The sequence below is a fragment of the Physeter macrocephalus genome, chromosome 14 (assembly GCF_002837175.3).
Source record: "Physeter macrocephalus isolate SW-GA chromosome 14, ASM283717v5, whole genome shotgun sequence".
NCBI lineage: Eukaryota > Metazoa > Chordata > Mammalia > Artiodactyla > Physeteridae > Physeter > Physeter macrocephalus.
The window spans coordinates 117440982-117446957 of record NC_041227.1 but is presented as its reverse complement, the minus strand read 5'-3'; the positions used below and the strand labels follow the sequence as shown (position 1 = coordinate 117446957).

Below are 5976 nucleotides of genomic sequence, written 5' to 3'. Positions count from 1 at the left end.
AAAAAAAAAAAGAAAGGTTCTGATAAACCTAGGGGCAGGACAGAAATAAAGATGCAGACGTACAGAATGGACCTGAGGACATGGGGAGGGGCATGGGTAAGTTGGGACGAAGTGAGAGAGTGGCATGGACATATATACACTACCAAATGTAAAAGAGATAGCTAGTGGGAAGCAGCCGCATAGCACAGGGAGATCAGCTCGGTGCTTTGTGACCCCCTAGAAGGGTGGGACAAGGAGGATGGGAGGGAGACGCAAGAGGGAGGAGATATGAGGATATATGTATATGTATATCTGATTCACTTTGCTGTAAAGCAGAAACTAACACACCACTGTAAAGCAATTATACTCCAAAAAGATGTTTAAAAAAAAAGCAGGCAGGGACTTCCCTGGTGGTCCAGTGGGTAAGACTCCACTCTCCCAGTGCAGGGGGCTGGGATTCGATCCCTGGTTGGGAAACTAGATCCCACACGCCACAACTAAGACCCAGAGCAGCCAAAACTAATAGATAAATAATTTTTTTAAAGTCTTTACCAAAATCATAAGTGAAAAAAAAAAAAACCAACTTATATTTAAAAACTTAATAAATAAAATAAAATAAAAAGCAGGCAGCCAGCCCATGGGTTGTAGTTTACTGATTTTTTTGAATATTGTGTTAAATTTCATTTCTCTTGATTACCGGGTTTTTTGGTGCCTCATTATATTATGGGCCTATAGCAAGTGCCTACTCCCCTCATCCTAGACCTGGGCCTGTCACAGAGGGTCCCTTTCTGGAGTACAAACCCCAAGGAGAAGAGGTCAGGCCTGCAGAGATCAACATACCCATGTGAATTTGGCTTGAGATCACTCTGATACCACATGAGCTGAGAGCTCCATGCTGGTCAGCTACTCAGAACCAAGGGACTCCGCAGATCCTGGCTCCCTGTCTCTTGGAAAATCTGATGCTACCGTATACCTGGGAAGAGTTTAGCAAGCTTTCTTTTTTTTTAATCTATTTTTTGGGGTGGGACCAAAGTGAGGCCGCAGGGCAGGGGCTGGCACCTCCCGCAGAAATCATGGCATATACTGGCCTCACCGTGCCTCTCATCGTGATGAGCGTGTTCTGGGGCTTCGTCGGCTTCCTGGTGGGCCCTGGTTCATCCCAAAGGGTCCCAACCAGGGAGTTAGCATCACCATGTTGGTGACCTGTTCCGTTTGCTGCTATCTCTTTTGGCTGATTGCAATTCTGGCCCAACTCAACCCTCTCTTTGGACCACAGTTGAAAAATGAAACCATCTGGTACCTCAAGCATCATTGGCCTTGAGGAAGAAGACCTGCTCGCCAGTGCTCAGTTGCTGAGGTCATGAAGAGAACTCCTCTGGATGCAAAACTCACCTCCATACGCAGACCACCTTCCTTGACTTGGCCACTTTGGCCATCAGCCGCCTTAAACGTTCCCACCCTCATCTCCATCTTCACCTCTAACCGTTCCCACCACATTTGAATATCTTATTCTACAATGCAGTATTTTTTCCTATCACATTTTTTACACTTTGATGAATGATGTGCCTATTGAATCTAAACTGTGCTGCCTCTATAAAATGTTTATGTACTCTTCCAAGATAGAAAGTGCTGTTCTTCTGAGAAATAACATTACTCTCTCCTTGGAAACTGTGGATTTGAAGATGGCTCCTGCCTGCTCACAACATGAGAATCAGAGAAGTGTTTAAAAACTGTTACATGACAATAAGACTCCAGTGGGGCCGTCAGTAAGAGAACATGTTCAGAGGGAAAATCTGTCCCACCAGAATTATACCGAAGTATATTTTCAGGATGAATTTCTTATTTCTGCCCTCTTTTGGAATGAATTCTTTTTCTGCTTTCTATGGAAAAAAATCTATTTTTTATTGAAGTATAGTTGAATTACAATGTTGTGTTAATTACTGCTGTACAGCAAAGTGACCCAGTTTTATATATATATATATATATATATATATATATATATATGTATTCTTTTCCATTATGGTTTATCACAGGATACTGAATATAGTTCCCTGCGCTTTCCAGTAGGACCTTGTTGTTTATCCATTCTATATATACCAGTTTGCATCTACTAACCCCAAACTCCCGCTCCTACCCTCTCCAACCCCCCTTCCCCTTGACAACCACCAGTCTGTTCTCTGTGTCCCTGATTTTGTTTCTGTTTCTTAGATAGGTTCATATGTGTCATATTTTAGATTCCACGTATAAGTGATATCGTATGGTATTTGTCTCTGTCTTTCTAACTTACTTCGCTTAGTATGATAATCTCTTAAACGTTCCCACCACATTTGAATATCTTATTCTACAATGCAGTATTTTTTCCTATCACATTTTTTACACTTTGATGAATGATGTGCCTATTGAATCTAAACTGTGCTGCCTCTATAAAATGTTTATGTACTCTTCCCTTTGTGATCCTTGGCCTCAAGATCCAGTAGACTCAGACAGACATAGAAAAATAAATGCAAAATGAAGTGACATGTGCTCTTTAGAGACAAAGGAATGTGGGAATTTAGAGGGGACAACTATTGATATTTAGCTGACAGTGAGGGGAGGTTTTGCAGAGCAGGGCCTTGAATTCTATCCAAGTAGAATCGTGCCAGACGGACTAGCACTTTTCAGACAAGGACCTTGTCTTCGTCTGTTCAGCCTGCTATAACAAAAATAGAGCAGGTGGGTGGTTTTATAAACAGAAATGTATTTCTCATGGTTCTGGAGGCTGGGAAGTCCAACACCAAGGTGCTGGCAGATGTGGTGTCTGCTGAGGGCCCACTTCCTGGTTCATAAATGGCTCTTTTCACCATGTCCTTCCATGGCAGAAGGGGCGAGGGAGCTCTATGGGGTCTCATTTTATAAGGGCACTAATCTGATCATAAGGGCTCTGTCCTCATGACCTAATCACCTCCCAGTGGCCCCAACTCTAAACACCATCAGATTGGCGATTCAGATTTCAATATGAATTTGGGGGGGACACAAACATTCTGTCCCTAGCAAATCTGTACGTGCAAAGGGAGAGTGTGAAAAAAGGCCGCATGATTGGAGATGGGGAGAGGCATGGATGGCGGGGCAAAGCGTGCAGGAGGGTCAGTGATGGGAGAGGTAGATGGTCAGATAAACTCGACGTAGACCACGAAAGGCCCTGTGTGCTAAGATAAACATTTGGATCTTATTCTCTTGGCAATGGGAAACCATTGGAAGCTTTTGGGCAGAAAAATGGCATTTTTGATCTGTTTTTAGAAAGAGAATGCTGGCAGCCAAGGAGAGGAGGGACTGAAGTTGGAAGTATCTGGAGGTAGAAAAGTCAGTTGGGATGTTGTGCAATAATCCAAGGGAGAAATGATAAAGGCGTGAACCAAGAGAGCGGTGGCGGGGAGGGAGAGCAGGGATCGAGTTAAAGAGATTTCTGATGAGAAGCTACACAACTTGGTGACTAAGTAGACGTGAAGGATGAGGGAGAGGGAGGAGTCTCTGTTGATTTCCAGGCTCCTGTTTCAGGTGATTATGTACAGCAAATGAAACAGGGAAATATGGGAGGAGGGGCAAATCGGGGAACAGAGGATGTGCTCCATTTAGGACTTGTTAAATCTGAGTAGATGGAAGATGTGCAGATGAAATAACCAAATGAGATATGATGGGCTCGAGGAGAAGTTGAGGCTGGAGATATCGCTGTGTGGAGATCTCAGGTGAGCTGAGCCAGAGGGAGGGTCTAGGGTAAAGAGAGCTGAAGATGAGAGGCTGGCAGAGGAAGAGTGGAAAGAGATGAGGGAGACCGGGGACCAGCGAGGAGATCCAGGAGGAGGAAGAGCAGGAAAGAGTGATATCCAGGGGACCAGGAGAGCTGATAGACAAAAGGAAGAGAAACGGTTCTATGCAGCAGAGTGGTGGGGACATGAAGACGGGAACCAAACCGTAGCCTGAAGACGAGGAGGTCATTGGCGTCTCTAGTAAGAGCAACTTCAAAATCTGCAGCTCCACTAAATCCACGGACAATCGCATCTGTTTCCATGGGCTGGTGGGAAGAGGCTTGAGGAATTCATGGGAGGTGAGGAGGTGGATGGTGCCTTCGAGAAGTTCTGGGAAGCTAATGACTCGAACAGGATGTTTTCCTCCAGCAAGAGTTCATGTGAATGAATGCCCCCTCCACTTTTTTTTTTTTTTTTTGCGGTACGCGAGCCTGGTTTTCTATCAAATCCACCCATGGGGCTGTTAAAAATATAGGTGCCTTTGCCCCATCACCCAGAAAATCTGATCTGGTCGCTCTGGGTTTGGGGCTTTGCACATGTATTTTTTTTTTTGCGGTACGCGGGCCTCTCACTGTTGTGGCCTCTCCCTTTGCGGAGCACAGGCTCCGGACGCGCAGGCTCAGCGGCCATGGCTCACGGGCCCAGCCGCTCCACGGCGTGTGGGATCCTCCCGGACCGGGGCGTGAACCCGCGTCCCCTGCATCGGCAGGCGGACTCTCAACCACTGCGCCACCAGGAAAGCCCCCCGCTCCACTTTTAAACCCAGCACTTCCTACAGAGTCTGCAATGAGATGGGCAGGCAAGCACCCCGAAACACACCTAGCACAATAAACCTGTGTTCCTTTCTAAACCAGCTGACATGGTCTGAAGTGGGGGGACAACTGGAGGTGGGAAATGATGAGGTTTCAAACCACCATTCAAGGGTTCTTAAGGCACTGAGCACCTACTATGGACCTTTGAGATTATCACATATGGACCAGGAAGTGGATTCGTAGCAATGAATGATGGAGATGGTGGGAAAGTCTCCCTGTTCCCCAGCACACATCCTGGCTCCCTCCACACAGAGATGAGAAGAGTTGACCCCTAAATACACTGGTGTCTGCGGGGTCTGGGGAGCCCTGTACCCAGGGATCTCCTGCCTGCTGACTTGGTGCTGGCCTTCTGCAGGCCTCCTCCTTCCAAAAAGTATGAGGCCTTGGGAGCCGTGGGGTGGAAGCCTGAGGGTGTGGACTGGCCCTCTGGCCTCAGGCCCACCCAGCCAGGGAGGGGTTTTCCATCCACTCCCCCTCCTCCCACCTCCACCCAGGCCCTGACCGGAGCAGCCAGCCTGCGGAGGGCTCTCCGGAAGTCACTGGCTATTCTTTCAAAAGGAGCCAGAGTTCCAAAACCAAACTTCAAATGCCTTCCCTCCCACATCCTCCCACAGCCCCACCAGCCTGTCTATCTCTTGAAGCAGTGAGACTTAGAAACCAGAAGCGTGGAAATGACATCAGCGGACACTGGACAGAGATCTGCACCAGAAGGAGAGTGGGTGTGGGGGGGGGGGGGGTCGGGGCAAAGAACAGGGGTCTTAACTGACCCATCACCCCGCCTGCATTCTGCTTCCTCCTCCCCCAGTCCTTTGGGCCTCCAAAGCCTTCGCTGCACAGGAAGATCCTGTCTTCCTCAAAGCGGGAGTAATGTTCGCCTCTTAACTCTAATTATTCCAGCTGACCAGGAATGCAAGCAAAACCAAGACCAACTGTGGTGCTGCAAATAGATACCCATGTGAAAAGATAGAAAAGAGACAGAGACACAGGCGGAGGACCAATGAGCCAGGGAAACCCAGGACAATTCTACTCACAGATCAAACATCATGTCCCTGCCTCTCAGGAAACGCCGGGCTACCACCCCAAGGTCCCTCTTCTCCCCAAACCTCCCCCAAATACCCTCACATCCATCCTTTCTCACCCACCCCTCTGCTGTCCCCAGCCCTAGATCAGCCCAATGATCCCTGTTTCTTGTTCATATCAGAACTGCAGTCAGCACATTTTAATATTGTGTATCCAGAATACGCCGTGAGACTGTCCTTTTGGGATCATGCTTCACTCCCTGAAGATCCACAGCAGTGTGCAGAATAGCCAGAGAAGCCACGAGAAACAAACACAGTGACAATTGTTTACCGGAATATTTGGCTGGGAGAAGCTTTATTCTCACATAAAATCAACCCAGATGG

At 47.4% G+C, this 5976-nt stretch overlaps 1 pseudogene; it reads left to right on the top strand.

Moving 5' to 3' along the window:
- The first annotated feature begins 1052 nt into the window (after positions 1-1052).
- On the top strand, positions 1053-1300 carry LOC112066606 (V-type proton ATPase subunit e 1-like; annotated as a pseudogene).
- Positions 1301-5976: the final 4676 nt, after the last annotated feature.